Consider the following 20,328-nt stretch of genomic DNA (forward strand, 5'->3'; position numbering starts at 1 on the left):
CCACGGGGCCTTGATATTGCCTTTTTATTCCACTGCGACCTTCACCATCCTTCCAAGGGGCATTAAAAACATCTTGTTAAGCTACTGTGACCTCCACGTCTCTTCCACTGGGCATTAATATTGTCTTTATATTTTATTGCGATCTCCACCACTTTTCCAAAGGGCATTGATATTGTCTTTTTATTCCACTGCGACCTCCACCACTCTTCCAAGGGGCATTAAAACCATCTTGTTAAGCTACTATGATCTCCACGTCTTTTACATGGGGCACTGATATTGTATTTTTATTCCACTGTAAACTCTACCACTCTTCCAAGGAGCACTAATACTGTCTTCTTAAACCACTCTGAACTCCACAGCTCTTCCAAGGAACATTAAATCTGTCTTGTTAAGCTACGGTGACCTCCACTTCTCTTCCACGGGGCATTGATATTGTCTTTTTATTCCACTGCGACCTCCACCACTTTTCCATGGGGCATTGATATTGTTTTTTCATTCCACTGCGACCTCCACCACTCCCCCAAGGGGCATTAAAACCATCTTGTTAAGTTACTGTGACCTCCACGTCTCTTCTTAGGGTCATTAAACCTGTCTTGTTAAATCACTCTGAACTCCACACCTCTTCCAAGGGGCATTAAATTCGTCTTGTATAGCTACTGTGACCTCCATGTCTCTTCCACAGGGCATTGATATTGTCTTTTTATTCCACTGCGACCTCCACCACTCTTCCAAGTGGCATTAAAACCATCTTGTTAAGCTTCTGTGACCTCCATATCTTTACCAAGAGGCATTAAAACCATCTTTTTAAACCACGCTGAACTCCATAGATCTTCCAAGGGGCATGAAAACCGTCTTGTTAAGCTACAGTGACCTCCACATCTCTACCACGTGGCATTGATATTGACTTTTTATTCCACAGCGACCTGCACCACTCTTCCAAGGGGCATTAAAAATGTCTTGTTAAGCTACTGTGACCTCCACGTCTCTTCCACGGGGCATTGATATTGTCTTTTTATTCCACTCTAACCTCCACCACTCTTCCAAGGGGCATTAAAACCATCTTATTAAGTTACTGTGACCTCCACGTCTCTTCTTAGGGGCATTAAACCTGTCTTGTTAAATCACTCTGAACTCCACAGCTCTTCCAAGGGGCATTAAATTCGTCTTGTTAAGCTACTGTAACCTCCATGTCTCTTCAACAGGGCATTCATATTGTCTTTTTTTTCCACTGCGACCTCCACCACTCTTCCAAAGGGCATTAAAACCATCTTGTTAAGCTTCTGTGACCTCCACGTCTTTACCAAGGGGCAAAAAAACCATCTTGTTAAACCACGCTGAACTCCACAGCTTTTCGAAGGGGCATTAAAACCGTCTTGTTAAGCTACTGTGACCTCCACGTCTCTTCCACGGGGCATTGTTATTGTCTTTTTATTCCACAGCGACCTCCACCACTCTTCCAAGGAGTATTAAAACCGTCTTGTTAGGCTACTGTCACCTCCATGTCTCTTCGACGAGGCATTGATATTGTATTTTTAATACACTGCTACCTCCACCACTCTAACAAGGGGCATCGATATTCTTTTTTAATTCCACTGCGACCTCCACCACTCTTCCAAGGGGCATTGATAAAGTCTTTTTATTCCACTGCGACCTTCACCACTCTTCCAAGGGGCATTAAAACCGTCTTGTTAAGCTACTGTGACCTTCACGTCTCTTCCACGGGGCATTGAAACCATCTTGTTAAACCACTCTGAACTCCACAGCTCTTCCAAGGGGCCTTAAAACTGTCTTGTTAAGCTACTGTGACCTCCATGTCTCTTCCACGAGGCAATGATATTGTCTTTTTATTCCACAGCAGCTTCCACCACTCTTCCAAGGGGCATTAAAACTGCCCTGTTAAGCTACTGAGACCTCCACGTCTCTTCCACGGGGCATTGATATTGTCTTTTTAATTCCATTGCGACCTCCACCACTCTACCAAGGGGCATTAATATTGTTTTTTTATTCCACTGCGACCTCTACCACGCTTCCAAGGGGCATTAAAACCGTCTTGTTAAGCTACTGTGATCTGCACGTCTCTACCACTGGGCATTGATTTTGTCTTTTTATTCCACAGCGACCTCCACCACTCTTCCAAGGGTCATTGATATTGTCTTTTTATTCCACAGCGACCTCCACCACTCTTCCAAGGGGCATTGCACCGTCTCGTTAAGGTACTGTGACCTCCAGGTCTCTACCACTGGTCATTGATTTTGTCTTTTTATTCCACTGCGACCTCCACCACTCTTCCAAGGGGCATTAAAACGATCTTGTTAAGCTTCTGTGACCTGCACGTCTCTGCCACGGGGCATTGATATTGTCTTTTTATTCAACTGCGACCTCCACCACTCTTCCATGGGGCATTGATATTGTCTTTTTATTCAACTCCGACCTCCACTACTTTTCCAAGGGGCATTGATATTGTCTTTTTATTCCACTGCGACCTCCACCACTGTACCAAGGGGCATTAAAACGATCTTGTTAAGCAACTGTGACCTTCACGTCTCTTCCACGGGGCATTGATATTGCCTTTTTATTCCACTGCGACCTCCGCCACTCTTCCATGGGGCATTAAAACCATCTTGTGAAGCTACTGTGACCTCCACATCTCTTCCACAGGGCATTGATATTGCCTTTTTTTTCCACAGCTACCTCAACCACTCTTTAAACGGGCATTGATATTGTCTTTTTATTCCACAGAGACCTCCACCAGTTTTCCAATGGGCAGTAAAACCATCTTGTTAAGCTACTGTGACCTCCAGGTCTCTTCCACGTGGCATTGATATTGTCTTTATATTCCACTGTGACCTCCACCACTCTTCCAATGGACATTAAAACCATCTTGTTAGGCTACTGTGACCTCCACGTCTCTTCCACGGGGCATTGATATTGTCTTTTTATTACACTGCGACCTCCACCACTCTTCCAAGGGGCATTAAAACAGTGTCGTTAAGCTACTGAGACGTCCAATTCTCTTCCACAGGGCATTGATATTCTCTTTTTATTCAACTGCGACCTCCACCACTCTTCCAAGGGGGCATTGATATTGTCTTTTTATTCCACTGCGACCTCCACCACTCTTCCAAAGGGCATTAAAACCATTTTCTGAAGCTACTCTGACCTCCAAGTCTCTTCCACGGGGCTTTGATATTGTCTTTTTAATCAATTGTAACCTCCAGCACTATTCCAAGTGGCATTAAAACCGTCTTGTTAAGCTACTGTGACCTCCACGTCTCTTCCAAGGAGCATTAAAACCATCTAGTTAAACCAATTTGTACTCCACAGCTCTTCCAAGGGGCATTAAAACCGTCTTGTTAAGCTACTGTGACCTCCGCTTCTCTTCCACGGGGCCTTGATATTGCCTTTTTATTTCACTGCGACCTTCACCATCCTTCCAAGGGGCATTAAAAACATCTTGTTAAGCTACTGTGACCTCCACGTCTCTTCCACTGGGCATTAATATTGTCTTTATATTTTATTGCGATCTCCACCACTTTTCCAAAGGGCATTGATATTGTCTTTTTATTCCACTGCGACCTCCACCACTCTTCCAAGGGGCATTAAAACCATCTTGTTAAGCTACTATGATCTCCACGTCTTTTACATGGGGCACTGATATTGTATTTTTATTCCACTGTAAACTCTACCACTCTTCCAAGGAGCACTAATACTGTCTTCTTAAACCACTCTGAACTCCACAGCTCTTCCAAGGAACATTAAATCTGTCTTGTTAAGCTACGGTGACCTCCACTTCTCTTCCACGGGGCATTGATATTGTCTTTTTATTCCACTGCGACCTCCACCACTTTTCCATGGGGCACTGATATTGTTTTTTTATTCCACTGCGACCTCCACCACTCCCCCAAGGGGCATTAAAACCATCTTGTTAAGTTACTGTGACCTCCACGTCTCTTCTTAGGGTCATTAAACCTGTCTTGTTAAATCACTCTGAACTCCACACCTCTTCCAAGGGGCATTAAATTCGTCTTGTATAGCTACTGTGACCTCCATGTCTCTTCCACAGGGCATTGATATTGTCTTTTTATTCCACTGCGACCTCCACCACTCTTCCAAGTGGCATTAAAACCATCTTGTTAAGCTTCTGTGACCTCCATATCTTTACCAAGAGGCATTAAAACCATCTTTTTAAACCACGCTGAACTCCATAGATCTTCCAAGGGGCATTAAAACTGTCTTGTTAAGCTACAGTGACCTCCACATCTCTTCCACGTGGCATTGATATTGACTTTTTATTCCACAGCGACCTCCACCACTCTTCCAAGGGGCATTAAAAATGTCTTGTTAAGCTACTGTGACCTCCACGTCTCTTCCACGGGGCATTGATATTGTCTTTTTATTTCACTCTAACCACCACCACTCTTCCAAGGGGCATTAAAACCGTCTTATTAAGTTACTGTGACCTCCACGTCTCTTCTTAGGGGCATTAAACCTGTCTTGTTAAATCACTCTGAACTCCACAGCTCTTCCAAGGGGCATTAAATTCGTCTTGTATAGCTACTGTCAAATCCACGTCTCTTCCACAGGGCATTGATATTGTCTTTTTATTCCACTGCGACCTCCACCACTCTTCCAAGGGGCATTAAAACCATCTTGTTAAGCTTCTGTGACCTCCATATCTTTAAAAAGAGGCATTAAAACCATCTTGTTAAACCACGCTGAACTCCACAGCTCTTCCAAGGGGCATTAAAACCGTCTTGTTAAGCTACAGTGAACTCCACATCTCTTCCACGTGGCATTGATATTGACTTTCTAATTGCATTGCGACCTCCACCACTCTACCAAGGGGCATTGATATTGTCTTTTTATTCCAATGTATCCTCCACCACTCTTCCAAGAGGCATTAAAACCGTCTTGTTTAGCTACTGTGATCTTCACGTCTCTACCACTGGGCATTGATTTTGTCCCTTTTTTCCACAGTGACCTCCACCACTCTTCCAAGGAGCATTGATATTGTCTTTTTATTCCACAGCGACATCCACGACTCTTCCAAGGGGCATTAAAACCGTCTTGTTAATCTACTGTGACCTGCAGGTCTCTTCCATGGGGCATTGATTTTGTCTTTTTATTCCGCTGCGACCTCCACCACTCTTCCAATGGGCATTAAAACCATCTTGTTAGGCTTCTGTGACCTCCACGTCTCTTCCATGGGGCATTGATATTGTCTTTTTATTTCACTGCGACCTCCACCATTCTTCCAAGGGGCATTGATATTGTTTGTTTATTCCACTGCGACCTCCACCACTCTCCCATACGACATTGATATTGTCTTTTTATTCAACTCCTACCTCCACTACTCTTCCAAGGGGCATTGATATTGTCTTTTTATTCCACTGCGACCTCCACCACTGTTCCAAGGGGCATTAAAACCATCTTGTGAAGCTACTGTGACCTCCACATCTCTTCCACGGCGCATTGATATTGTCTTTTTATTCCATTGCGACCTCCACCACTCTTCCAAGGGCCACTGATATTGTCTTTTTATTCCACAGCGACCTCCACCACTCTTCTAAGGGGCATTGATATTGTCTTTTTATTCCACTGCAACCTCCACCACTCTTCCAAGGGGCATTAAAACCGTCTTTTTAAGTTACTGTGACCTCCACGTCTCTTCTTAGGGGCATTATACCTGTCTTGTTAAATCACTCTGAACTCCACAGCTCTTTCAAGGGGCATTAAATTAATCTTGTATAGCTACTGTGACCTCCACTTTTCTTCCACAGGGCATTGATATTGTCTTTTTATTCCACTGCGACCTCCACCACTCTTCCAATGGGCATTAAAACCATCTTGTTAGGCTTCTGTGACCTCCACGTCTCTTCCACGGGGCATTGATATTGTCTTTTTATTCCACTGCGACCTGCACCACTGTACAAAGGGGCATTAAAACGATCTTGTTAAGCTACTGTGACCTTCACGTCTCTTCCACGGGGCATTGATATTGTCTTTTTATTCCACTTTGACCTCCACCACTTTTCCACGAGGCTTTGATATTGTCTTTTTATTTCACTGCGAACTCCACCACTCCTTCAAGGGGCATTAAAACCGTCTTTTTAAGTTACTGTGATCTCCACGTCTCTTCTAAGGGGCATTAAACCTGTCTTGTTAAACCTCTCTGAACACAGCTCTTCCAAGGGGCATTAAATTCGTCTCTGTTAAGCTACTGTGACCTCCACATCTCTTCCACAGGGCATTGATTTTGTCTTTTTATACCACAGCGTCCTCCACTACTCTTCCAAGGGACATTAAAAACGTCTTGTTAAGCTACTGTGACCTCCACGTCTCTTCCAAGAGGCATTAAAACCATCTTCTTAAACCAATTTGAACTCCACACCTCTTCCAAGGGGCATTAAAATCGTCTTGTTAAGCTACTGTGACCACCACAACTCTTTCACAGGGCATTGATATTGTTTTTTTATTTCACTGCGACCTCCACCACACTACTAAGGGGAATTAAAAGAGTATTGTTAAGCTACTGTGACCTCCACGTCTCTTCCAAGAGGCATTAAAACCATCTTATTAAACCACTCTGACCTCCACAGTTCTTCCAAGGGGCATTAAAATCGTCTTGTTAAGCTACTGTGACCTCCAAGTCTCTTCCACGGGGCATTGATATTGTCTTTTTATTCCACTGTGACCTCCATCACTCTTTCAAGGGGCATTGATATTGTCTTTTTATTCAACTGCGACGTCCACCACTCTTCCAAGGGGCATTAAAACGATGTTATTAAGCTACTGAGACCTCCAATTCTCTTCTACGGGGCATTGATATTGTCTTTTTATTCCACTGCGACCTCCACCACTCTTCCATAGGGCATTGATATTATCTTTTTATGCGACTGCGACCTCCACCACTCTTCCAAGGGGTCATTGATATTGTCTTTTTATTCCACTGCAACTTCCACCACTCTTCCAAGGGGCATTAAAACCATTTTGTTAAGCTACTGGGACCTCCGCTTCTCTTCCACGGGGCATTGATATTGTCTTTTTATTCCACTGCGACCTTCACCACCCTTCCAAGGGGCATTAAAAACATCTTGTTAAGCTACTGTGACCTCCACGTCTCTTCCAAGAGGCAATAAAACCATCTTATTAAACCACTCTGACCTCCACAGTTCTTCCAAGGGGCATTAAAATCGTCTTGTTAAGCTACTGTGACCTCCAAGTCTCTTCCACGGGGCATTGATATTGTCTTTTTATTCCACTGTGACCTCCATCACTCTTTCAAGGGGCATTGATATTGTCTTTTTATTCAACTGCGACGTCCACCACTCTTCCAAGGGGCATTAAAACGATGTTATTAAGCTACTGAGACCTCCAATTCTCTTCTACGGGGCATTGATATAGTCTTTTTATTCCACTGCGACCTCCACCAGTCTTCCATAGGGCATTGATATTATCTTTTTATGCGACTGCGACCTCCACCACTCTTCCAAGGGGTCATTGATATTGTCTTTTTATTCCACTGCAACTTCCACCACTCTTCCAAGCGGCATTAAAACCATTTTGTTAAGCTACTGGGACCTCCGCTTCTCTTCCACGGGGCATTGATATTTTTTTATTCCACTGCGACCTTCACCACCCTTCCAAGGGGCATTAAAAACATCTTGTTAAGCTACTTTGACCTCCACGTCTCTTCCACCGGGCATTAATATTGTCTTTATATTTTTTTGCGACCTCCATCACTCTTCCAAGGGGCATTGATATTGGCAATTTATTCCACTGCGACATCCACCACTCTTCCAAGGGGCATTAAAACCATCTTGTTAAGCTACTGTGATCTCCCCCTCTCTTCCACGTGGCATTGATATGGTATTTTTATTCCACTGTAACCTCCACCACTATTCCAAGGGGCATTAAAACCATCTAGTTAAGCTACTGTGACCTACACGTCTCTTCCAAGGGGCATTAAAATTATGTTGATAAACCACTCTGAACTCCACAGCGCTTCCAAGGGGCATTAAAACTGTCTTGTTAAGCTACGGTGACCTCCATGTCTCTTCCAAGGGGCATTGATATTGTCTTTTTATTCCACTGCGACCTCCACCACTCTTCCAAGGGGCATTGATATTGTCTTTTTATTCCACTGCAACCTCCACCACTTTTCCATGGGTCATTGATATTGTCTTTTTATTCCACTGTGACCTCCACCACTCTCCCAAGGGGCATTAGAACCGTGTTGTTAAGCTTCTGTGACCTCCACGTCTCTTCTTATGGGCATTAAACCTGTCATGCTAAATCACTCTGAACTCCACAGCTCTTCCAAGGGGCATTAAATTCGTCTTGTATAGCTCCTGTGACCTCCACGTCTCTTCCACAGGGCATTGATATTGTCTTTTTATTCCACTGCGACCTCCACTACTCTTCCAAGGGACAATAAAACCGTCTTGTTAAGCTACTGTAACCTCCATGTCTCTTCAACAGGGCATTCATATTGTCTTTTTTTTCCACTGCGACCTCCACCACTCTTCCAAAGGGCATTAAAACCATCTTGTTAAGCTTCTGTGACCTCCACGTCTTTACCAAGGGGCAAAAAAAACATCTTGTTAAACCACGCTGAACTCCACAGCTTTTCCAAGGGGCATTAAAACCGTCTTGTTAAGCTACTGTGACCTCCACGTCTCTTCCACGGGGCATTGTTATTGTCTTTTTATTCCACAGCGACCTCCACCACTCTTCCAAAGAGTATTAAAACCGTCTTGTTAGGCTACTGTCACCTCCATGTCTCTTCGACGAGGCATTGATATTGTATTTTTAATACACTGCTACCTCCACCACTCTAACAAGGGGCATCGATATTCTTTTTTAATTCCACTGCGACCTCCACCACTCTTCCAAGGGGCATTGATAAAGTCTTTTTATTCCACTGCGACCTTCACCACTCTTCCAAGGGGCATTAAAACCGTCTTGTTAAGCTACTGTGACCTTCACGTCTCTTCCACGGGGCATTGAAACCATCTTGTTAAACCACTCTGAACTCCACAGCTCTTCCAAGGGGCCTTTAAACTGTCTTGTTAAGCTACTGTGACCTCCATGTCTCTTCCACGAGGCAATGATATTGTCTTTTTATTCCACAGCAGCTTCCACCACTCTTCCAAGGGGCATTAAAACTGCCCTGTTAAGCTACTGAGACCTCCACGTCTCTTCCACGGGGCATTGATATTGTCTTTTTAATTCCATTGCGACCTCCACCACTCTACCAAGGGGCATTAATATTGTTTTTTTATTCCACTGCGACCTCTACCACACTTCCAAGGGGCATTAAAACCGTCTTGTTAAGCTACTGTGATCTGCACGTCTCTACCACTGGGCATTGATTTTGTCTTTTTATTCCACAGCGACCTCCACCACTCTTTCAAGGGTCATTGATATTGTCTTTTTATTCCACAGCGACCTCCACCACTCTTCCAAGGGGCATTGCACCGTCTCGTTAAGGTACTGTGACCTCCAGGTCTCTACCACTGGTCATTGATTTTGTCTTTTTATTCCACTGCGACCTCCACCACTCTTCCAAGGGGCATTAAAACGATCTTGTTAAGCTTCTGTGACCTGCACGTCTCTGCCACGGGGCATTGATATTGTCTTTTTATTCAACTGCGACCTCCACTACTTTTCCAGGGGGCATTGATATTGTCTTTTTATTCCACTGCGACCTCCACCACTGTACCAAGGGGCATTAAAACGATCTTGTTAAGCAACTGTGACCTTCACGTCTCTTCCACGGGGCATTGATATTGCCTTTTTATTCCACTGCGACCTCCACCACTCTTCCATGGGGCAGTAAAACCATCTTGTGAAGCTACTGTGACCTCCACATCTCTTCCACGGGGCATTGATATTGCCTTTTTTTTCCACAGCTACCTCAACCACTCTTTAAACGGGCATTGATATTGTCTTTTTATTACACAGAGACCTCCACCAGTTTTCCAATGGGCAGTAAAACCATCTTGTTAAGCTACTGTGACCTCCAGGTCTCTTCCACGTGGCATTGATATTGTCTTTATATTCCACTGTGACCTCCACCACTCTTCCAATGGACATTAAAACCATCTTGTTAGGCTACTGTGACCTCCACGTCTCTTCCACGGGGCATTGATATTGTGTTTTTATTACACTGCGACCTCCACCACTCTTCCAAGGGGCATTAAAACAGTGTCGTTAAGCTACTGAGACGTCCAATTCTCTTCCACAGGGCATTGATATTCTCTTTTTATTCAACTGCGACCTCCACCACTCTTCCAAGGGGGCATTGATATTGTTTTTTCATTCCACTGCGACCTCCACCACTCTTCCAAAGGGCATTAAAACCATTTTCTGAAGCTACTCTGACCTCCAAGTCTCTTCCACGGGGCTTTGATATTGTCTTTTTAATCAATTGTAACCTCCAGCACTATTCCAAGTGGCATTAAAACCGTCTTGTTAAGCTACTGTGACCTCCACGTCTCTTCCATGGAGCATTAAAACCATCTAGTTAAACCAATTTGTACTCCACAGCTCTTCCAAGGGGCATTAAAACCGTCTTGTTAAGCTACTGTGACCTCCGCTTCTCTTCCACGGGGCCTTGATATTGCCTTTTTATTACACTGCGACCTTCACCATCCTTCCAAGGGGCATTAAAAACATCTTGTTAAGCTACTGTGACCTCCACGTCTCTTCCACTGGGCATTAATATTGTCTTTATATTTTATTGCGATCTCCACCACTTTTCCAAAGGGCATTGATATTGTCTTTTTATTCCACTGCGACCTCCACCACTCTTCCAAGGGGCATTAAAACCATCTTGTTAAGCTACTATGATCTCCACATCTTTTCCATGGGGCACTGATATTGTATTTTTATTCCACTGTAAACTCTACCACTCTTCCAAGGAGCACTAATACTGTCTTCTTAAACCACTCTGAACTCCACAGCTCTTCCAAGGAACATTAAATCTGTCTTGTTAAGCTACGGTGACCTCCACTTCTCTTCCACGGGGCATTGATATTGTCTTTTTATTCCACTGCGACCTCCACCACTTTTCCATGGGGCACTGATATTGTTTTTTTATTCCACTGCGACCTCCACCACTCCCCCAAGGGGCATTAAAACCATCTTGTTAAGTTACTGTGACCTCCACGTCTCTTCTTAGGGTCATTAAACCTGTCTTGTTAAATCACTCTGAACTCCACACCTCTTCCAAGGGGCATTAAATTCGTCTTGTATAGCTACTGTGACCTCCATGTCTCTTCCACAGGGCATTGATATTGTCTTTTTATTCCACTGCGACCTCCACCACTCTTCCAAGTGGCATTAAAACCATCTTGTTAAGCTTCTGTGACCTCCATATCTTTACCAAGAGGCATTAAAACCATCTTTTTAAACCACGCTGAACTCCATAGATCTTCCAAGGGGCATTAAAACCATCTTGTTAAGCTACAGTGACCTCCACATCTCTTCCACGTGGCATTGATATTGACTTTTTATTCCACAGAGACCTCCACCACTCTTCCAAGGGGCATTAAAAATGTCTTGTTAAGCTACTGTGACCTCCACGTCTCTTCCACGGGGCATTGATATTGTCTTTTTATTCCACTCTAACCTCCACCACTCTTCCAAGGGGCATTAAAACCGTCTTATTAAGTTACTGTGACCTCCACGTCTCTTCTTAGGGGCATTAAACCTGTCTTGTTAAATCACTCTGAACTCCACAGCTCTTCCAAGGGGCATTAAATTCGTCTTGTATAGCTACTGTCAAATCCACGTCTCTTCCACAGGGCATTGATATTGTCTTTTTATTCCACTGCGACCTCCACCACTCTTCCAAGGGGCATTAAAACCATCTTGTTAAGCTTCTGTGACCTCCATATCTTTAAAAAGAGGCATTAAAACCATCTTGTTAAACCACGCTGAACTCCACAGCTCTTCCAAGGGGCATTAAAACGGTCTTGTTAAGCTACAGTGAACTCCACATCTCTTCCACGTGGCATTGATATTGACTTTCTAATTGCATTGCGACCTCCACCACTCTACCAAGGGGCATTGATATTGTCTTTTTATTCCAATGTGACCTCCACCACTCTTCCAAGAGACATTAAAACCGTCTTGTTTAGCTACTGTGATCTTCACGTCTCTACCACGGGGCATTGATTTTGTCCCTTTTTTCCACTGTGACCTCCACCACTCTTCCAAGGGGCATTGATATTGTCTTTTTATTCCACAGCGACATCCACGACTCTTCCAAGGGGCATTAAAACCATCTTGTTAAGCTACTGTGACCTCCAGGTCTCTTCCATGGGGCATTGATTTTGTCTTTTTATTCCGCTGCGACGTCCACCACTCTTCCAATGGGCATTAAAACCATCTTGTTAGGCTTCTGTGACCTCCACGTCTCTTCCACGGGGCATTGATATTGTCTTTTTATTTCACTGCGACCTCCACCATTCTTCCAAGGGGCATTGATATTGTTTGTTTATTCCACTGCGACCTCCACCACTCTCCCATAGGACATTGATATTGTCTTTTTATTCAACTCCTACCTCCACTACTCTTCCAAGGGGCATTGATATTGTCTTTTTATTCCACTGCGACCTCCACCACTGTTCCAAGGGGCATTAAAACCATCTTGTGAAGCTACTGTGACCTCCACATCTCTTCCACGGCGCATTAATATTGTCTTTTTATTCCATTGCGACCTCCACCACTCTTCCAAGGGCCACTGATATTGTCTTTTTATTCCACAGCGACCTCCACCACTCTTCTAAGGGGCATTGATATTGTCTTTTTATTCCACTGCAACCTCCACCACTCTTCTAAGGGGCATTAAAACCGTCTTGTTAAGTTACTGTGACCTCCACGTCTCTTCTTAGGGGCATTAAACCTGTCTTGTTAAATCACTCTGAACTCCACAGCTCTTTCAAGGGGCATTAAATTCGTCTTGTATAGCGACTGTGACCTCCACTTTTCTTCCACAGGGCATTGATATTGTCTTTTTATTCCACTGCGACCTCCACCACTCTTCCAAGGTGCAGTAAAACCATCTTGTTAAGCTTCTGTGACCTCCATGTCTTTTCCAAGAGGCATCAAAACCATCTTGTTCAGCCACGCTGAACTCCACAGCTCTTCCAAGAGGCATTAAAACCGTCTTGTTAAGATACTGTGACCTCCACATCTCTTCCACGGGGCATTGATATTGTCTTTTATTCCACAGCGACCTCCACCACTCTTCCAAGGGTCATTAAAAACGTCTTGTTAAGCTACTGTGACGTCCACGTCTCTTCCACGGGGCATTGATATTGTCTTTTTATTCCACTGTGTAGCGTCGACGTCCCTGCCCTCTGCTAGGCAGGGACACTGTTCCCCTCACCTCTCCGCTCCGAGCCCGGCGTCCTCCTTCCGCTCTGCTGGCAGCGCGTGCTCCTTCCTGGCCACGGTGCTTAGGGCGCGCGCGTGCGCGCTCCCCCCCTCTTAAAGGGGCCGCGCGCGCCGTCCTAAGGAGTCCTCGGCCAATGGCCGGAGGACTTCACCATATATAAGGCACCTCCTCGAAAATGGAGGTGCCCGAGCAATGTTGTTGCACTGTTCACTACTCTGTTTCAGCCCTCAGGTCCCGTCTCCAGTTACCTGCCAGTTACCTGCCAGTTTCCTGCCAGTTTGCTGTCTGATTCCTGCCTGATAATCCGCTTACCTGCTTGCTAGCCTGAGGTCCGACGGTCTGCCTTCCGACACCTGTCAGTCTGTCTATGGATCAGCTTGCCCGCTCACCTAGGAGCGCACATCTGCTACCTGCCTGCTAGCCTACCTTGAGGCTCCGCCGTCACGTGCTGTGACCACCTGCCTGTCCAGAGACTCTTGCCCGCTCACCTGGGAGCGCTCACCTGCTACCTGCCTGCTAGCCTACCTGGAGGCTCCGCCGTCACGTGCTGTGACCACCTGCCTGTCCAGAGACTCTTGCCCGCTCACCTGGGAGCGCTCACCTGCTACCTGTCTGTTGGCCTACCTGGAGGCTCCGCCGTCACGTGCTGTGACCACCTGCCAGTCCAGAGACTCTTGCCCGCTCACCTGGGAGCGCTCATCTGCTACCTGCCTGTTAGCCTACCTGGAGGCTCCGCCGTCACATGCTGTGACCACCTGCTTATCCAGAGACTCTCGCCTGCTCACCTGGGAGCACACATCTGCCATCTGCCTGCTAGCCTACCTGGAGGCTCAGCCGTCACAGGTCGTACCTACCCTTTACCCAGAGACTGTCCCGGTCACTTGCCGTGACCTCCTGCCCGTTCACCCAGAGACTGCCCCGGTCACTTGCTGTGACCCCCTGCCCGTTCACCCAGAGACTGTCCCGGTCACTTGCCGTGACCTCCTGCCCGTTTACCCAGAGACTGTCCCGGTCACCTGCCCGTCTTCCCTGGTCGCCACCCGCTTCCTTACAAGGACCGCCCCCTTGTATAGTTGCTCAGAGGTTCCGCCTCCCAGACCCGTTACAGTTTGCTCGGGCCATGGAACCCGGTGGCACCCAAGCTCCCTCGCTCTCGGACCTTTGTCATAAACTGTCCCGTCAGAGGTCCCAACAGGAGTCCATCCTGAGTCACCTGCGGAATGTCAATTCTCGCCTGGACACTCTGACTGCTCCACCAGCAACCACTGCTAGTGTCATGACTCGCAACCCGGCAGCTCCGCTGCCCACCAATACCATGGTATCCTGCTCTGGACCCCGGCTTTCTGCACCTCCTCGCTTCGGAGGCGACTCCGCTCAGGCTCGGGGCTTCATAAACCAGTGCACCCTGCACTTTGAACTCCTGTCCCACCAGTTTAACTCCGACCGGGCCAAAGTAGCCTTCATCATGTCCCATCTCACGGGGGAGGCTCTGGCTTGGCTAAATCCTCTATGGGAGAGAGGAGACCCCCTGGTGTCTGACTTGCCTGCCTTTCTCATGGCTTTCCGGAAAGTCTTCGACGAACCCGGACGGAAGACCTCATCTGCATCGTCTCTGCTACGCCTCCGTCAGGGAAGTCTCACCGTGGGCCAATATGCCATACGGTTCCGTATCCTTGCCTCGGAGCTGGCCTGGGATAACGACGCTCTGGTATCTGTCTTCTGGGAGGGTCTGTCTGGCCGTATTAAAGATGAACTCGCCGGTCGGGACATTCCTACCACTCTCGACGACTTAATAACTCTTGCCACCCGGATTGACCTACGGTTCCAGGAGCGTGCCAAAGAGGTCACCCGTGAGAGGAGGTTTCCACGTCTAGCTCCTACCTTCCAGAAACCCGTCACTCCCTCCGTTTCTCCCCAGGTACACTCTCCTGAGCCTATGCAGGTCGACCAGACCAAGATGGTCAAAACCCGTCAGGACTTACGCCGTGCCGAGGGGAGCTGCTTCTACTGTGGCAGTAAGGAGCACCGGATCCGTATCTGCCCGGAGAGGTCGGGAAACGCCTGTGTCTAGGTTCGCTCAGAGAGGTCGACCTAGACAAGAATAAATCCTCTCCATCTCTGCTGCTGTCAGTCTCAATTATCTGCGGGGAGAACCGTTATTTCGAACTAGCCCAACTTGACTCTGGAGCAGCCGGGAATCTTATTTCACAGTCCCTGGTAGAAAAATACCGCATTCCCACCAAACCTCTGGCTGTACCCTTGTCTGTCGCTGCCGTGGATGGGGGCCTCTTACCACGTCCCATCCAACTCATCACCGAATCCATTACTCTGCAGGTGGGAATGCTGCATTCTGAGAGCATCTCTTTTCATGTTCTGCCTGGACTCTCTCACGCCCTCTTACTAGGCCTACCTTGGCTCCAGAAACATGCACCCGTGCTTGACTGGCAGACCGGAGAAGTCCTTCGCTGGGGACAGGACTGCCATAAGACTTGTTCGGTTCCCGTTCATCCCGTCCGTCCTTCTCCTACCCCAACTAATCTACCTGGACTTCCGATTCCTTATTGGTCATTTGCTGATGTCTTTAATAAAAAGGAGGCAGAGACATTACCCCCTCATAGACCATACGACTGTCCTATCGACCTGTTACCCGGTACTACGCCTCCCCGTGGGCGTATTTACCCATTGTCCGCTGCTGAGACCCGGTCGATGTCCGAATATATTGAGGAGAATCTGGCCCGGGGATTCATCCGGAAATCTACCTCCCCGGCGGGAGCAGGCTTCTTTTTTGTTAAAAAGAAGGACGGCTCTCTCCGTCCCTGTATAGACTATAGAGGCCTTAACCAGATCACGGTGAAGAATAAGTACCCCCTTCCGCTCATTCCGGAATTATTTGATCGTCTGAGGGGGGCTAGAATCTTCACCAAACTGGACCTCCGTGGGGCGTACAACCTGGTCCGTATCCGTCAGGGGGATGAATGGAAGACTGCATTTAACACCCGGGACGGCCACTATGAATATCTGGTAATGCCCTTTGGTCTCTGTAACGCTCCTGCCGTCTTTCAAGAGTTGGTCAATGACATCTTCCGGGACCTTCTCTACTCCTGCGTAGTGGTGTACCTGGACGACATCTTGGTCTTCTCTCCGGAACTCCAGACTCACCGGAGGGATGTTCGTCAGGTCCTGCTCAGGCTCAGGCAGAATCACCTCTTCGCTAAATATGAGAAGTGCCTCTTTGAGCAGACCTCGCTTCCGTTTTTGGGCTACATTATTTCTCAGACCGGCCTACGAATGGATCCAGAGAAACTGTCTGCCATCGAGAAATGGCCTCTACCGGAGGGGTTGAAGGCTATTCAGCGGTTCCTGGGCTTCGCCAACTACTACCGCCTCTTCATACCGCACTTCTCTTCCCGGACTGCCCCAATTTCCACGCTCACCCGTAAGGGCACTAATCCCAGAGAGTGGCCGCCCGAAGCAGAGGAGGCCTTTCTTTCCTTAAAACAGGCCTTCTCTTCCGCCCCGGTGCTGCATCGCCCGGACGGCAACAAGCAGTTCTTCCTGGAAGTTGACGCCTCCTCCTCTGGAGCCGGAGCGGTACTTACCCAAAAATCGTCTTCCGGGAGAATGGTAACTTGCGGCTTCTTCTCCAAACTCTTCTCCTCTTCTGAGCGCAACTATTCCATAGGAGACCGAGAGTTATTGGCCATCAAGCTGGCATTGGAGGAGTGGCGTTACCTACTCGAGGGGGCTCTTCACCCGGTAATAATTTACACTGACCACAAGAACTTGGCTTACCTCCAGCATGCCCAGAGACTTAACCCGCGCCAAGCCCGGTAGTCCTTGTTTTTTGTTCGCTTTGATTTTGTTCTTCATTTTCGCCCGGCTGACAAAAACATCAAAGCGGACGCCTTGTCCCGATCCTTTCTGGTGTCTGATCTCGAGGAAGAACCTAAACATATCATGTATCACGCCAGAGTAATGCAGGTGGCTCCCGTGAGTCTAAATCGTCTCCCTCCCGGTAAGACTTTCGTATCGGTACCTGATCGGGAGAAGATCCTACACTGGGGTCATTCGTCTAAACTAGCTGGCCACGCCGGTCAGAAAAAGACCCTCCAGCTTATTACCCGGCACTACTGGTGGCCTACCCTGCACAAGGACGTAATAGACTTTGTTTCTGCCTGTGTGTCCTGCGCCCGCAACAAAGTTCCGAGACACCTGCCAGCCGGTCGCCTCCTTCCGCTTCCTGTACCTGCTGTCCCCTGGCAGCATATAGCTATGGACTTCATAACTGATCTCCCCGTCTCTGCCGGTTGTACGGTCATTTGGGTGGTCGCTGACCGCTTTTCCAAGATGGCTCACTTCATTCCCCTGCCAGGCCTCCCGTCTGCACCCGAGCTGGCTAAAGACTTTATCCGCCACATCTTCCGTCTTCATGGCCTGCCCCTCCACATTGTGTCGGATCGTGGGGTACAGTTCACCTCACGTTTCTGGAGAGCCACTTGTAAGTTGCTAGACGTCACCCTGGACTTCTCCTCCGCTTACCACCCACAGTCTAATGGTCAAGTGGAGCGGATCAATCAGATCCTGACCAGTTACCTCCGGCACTTCGTTAATGCCCACCATTCTGACTGGGTGGATCTCCTGCCATGGGCCGAATTCTCTTACAACAATCACGAGAGCGAATCTTCCTCCAAATCCCCGTTTTTTGTAGTCTTCGGTCAGCATCCTCGGATCCCATTTCCCGTCTCCACCTCAGTGGATAATCCGACTGCGGAATCTCTTGTTAACAAATTTTCCTCCATATGGGAGAGTACCCGGTCCGCACTCCTTCAGTCGTCCGAGCGTATGAAAAGACATGCTGACAAAAAACGTCTGGATCCTCCTCAATTCCGTCCAGGGGATAAGGTCTGGCTCTTGTCCAAGTATGTCCGGCTCAAGATTCCTTCCTATAAGTTAGGGCCTCGGTTCATCGGTCCTCTGGAGGTCATCAGTCAGATCAACCCGGTGGCCTATAATTTGAAACTCCTGGCCAACTTGCGGAACCCTAACTCCTTCCATGTATCTCTCCTCAAACCCGTGGTACTTAACTCTTTTTCCAAGTCTACAGGTACGCCTCCTGCTCCGGTTTCCGCTGAAAACGAGTTTGAGGTAGAGAACATTCTGGACACCAAAAGGGTAAGAGGAAAGACCTTTTTTCTAGTAGATTGGAAGGGGTTTGGTCCTGAAGAGAGAACGTGGGAGCCCCGGGAGAACATCCATGCCCCTCTCATCCTTGCTAAATTTCTGTCTGGCCTAAAAAAGGGGGGCCTAAAGGGGGGGGTACTGTAGCGTCGGCGTCCCTGCCCTCTGCTAGGCAGGGACGCTGTTCCCCTCACCTCTCCGCTCCGAGCCCGGCGTCCTCCTCCCGCTCTGCTGGCAGCGCGCGCTCCTTCCCGGCCACGGTGCTTAGAGCGTGCGCACTGCCCCCCCTCATAAAGGGGCCGCACGCGCCGTCCTAAGGAGTCCCCGGCCAATGGCCGGAGGACTTCACCATATATAAGGCACCTCCTCCAAAATGGAGGTGCCCGAGCAATGTTGTTGCACTGTTCACTACTCTGCTTCAGCCCTCAGGTCACGTCTCCAGTTACCTGCCAGTTACCTGCCAGTTTCCTGCCAGTTTGCTGTCTGATTCCTGCCTGATAATCCGCTTACCTGCTTGCTAGCCTGAGGTCCGACGGTCTGCCTTCTGACACCTGTCAGTCTGTCTATGGACCAGCTTGCCCGCTCACCTGGGAGCGCACATCTGCTACCTGCCTGCTAGCCTACCTGGAGGCTCCGCCGTCACGTGCTGTGACCACCTGCCTGTCCAGAGACTCTTGCCCGCTCACCTGGGAGCGCTCACCTGCTACCTGTCTGTTGGCCTACCTGGAGGCTCCGCCGTCATGTGCTGTGACCACCTGCCAGTCCAGAGACTCTTGCCCGCTCACCTGGGAGCGCTCATCTGCTACCTGCCTGTTAGCCTACCTGGAGGCTCCGCCGTCACATGCTGTTACCACCTGCTTATCCAGAGACTCTCGCCTGCTCACCTGGGAGCACACATCTGCCATCTGCCTGCTAGCCTACCTGGAGGCTCAGCCGTCACAGGTCGTACCTACCCTTTACCCAGAGACTGTCCCGGTCACTTGCCGTGACCTCCTGCCCGTTCACCCAGAGACTGCCCCGGTCACTTGCTGTGACCCCCTGCCCGTTCACCCAGAGACTGTCCCGGTCACTTGCCGTGACCTCCTGCCCGTTTACCCAGAGACTGTCCCGGTCACCTGCTGTGACTACCTGCCCATCTTCCCTGGTCGCCACCCGCTTCCTTACAAGGACCGCCCCCTTGTATAGTTGCTCAGAGGTTCCGCCTCCCAGACCCACACACTGCGCCCTCCACCACTCTTTCAAGGGGCATTAAAACCATCTTGTTAGGCTACTGTGACCTCCATTTCTCTAACACGAGGCATTGATATTGTCTTTTTTAATCCACTGTCACCTCCACCACTCTTCCAAGGGGCATTGATATTGTTTTTTTATTCCACTGCGACCTCCACCATTCTTCCAAGGGGCATTGATATTGTCTTTTTATTCCACTACGACCTCCACCACTCTTCCAAGGGGCATTAAAACCATCTCGTTAAGCTACTGTGACCTCCACGTCTCTTCCACGGGGCATTAAAACCATCTTGTTAAACGACTCTGAACTCCACAGCTCTTCCAAGGGGCATTAAAACTGTGTTGTTAAGCTACTGTGACCTCCATGTCTCTTCCACGGGGCATTGATATTGTCTTTTTATTCCACAGGGACTACCACCACTCTTCCAAGGGGCGCTAAAACTGTCTTGTTAAGCTACTGTGATCTGCACGTCTCTTCCACAGGGCATTGATATTGTGTTTTTATTCCAATG

Source organism: Phyllobates terribilis, unplaced genomic scaffold (genome assembly GCF_046119375.1).
Source record: "Phyllobates terribilis strain yellow unplaced genomic scaffold, ASM4611937v1 Scaffold_89__1_contigs__length_6337102, whole genome shotgun sequence".
In the NCBI taxonomy this organism is placed as follows: domain Eukaryota; kingdom Metazoa; phylum Chordata; class Amphibia; order Anura; family Dendrobatidae; genus Phyllobates; species Phyllobates terribilis.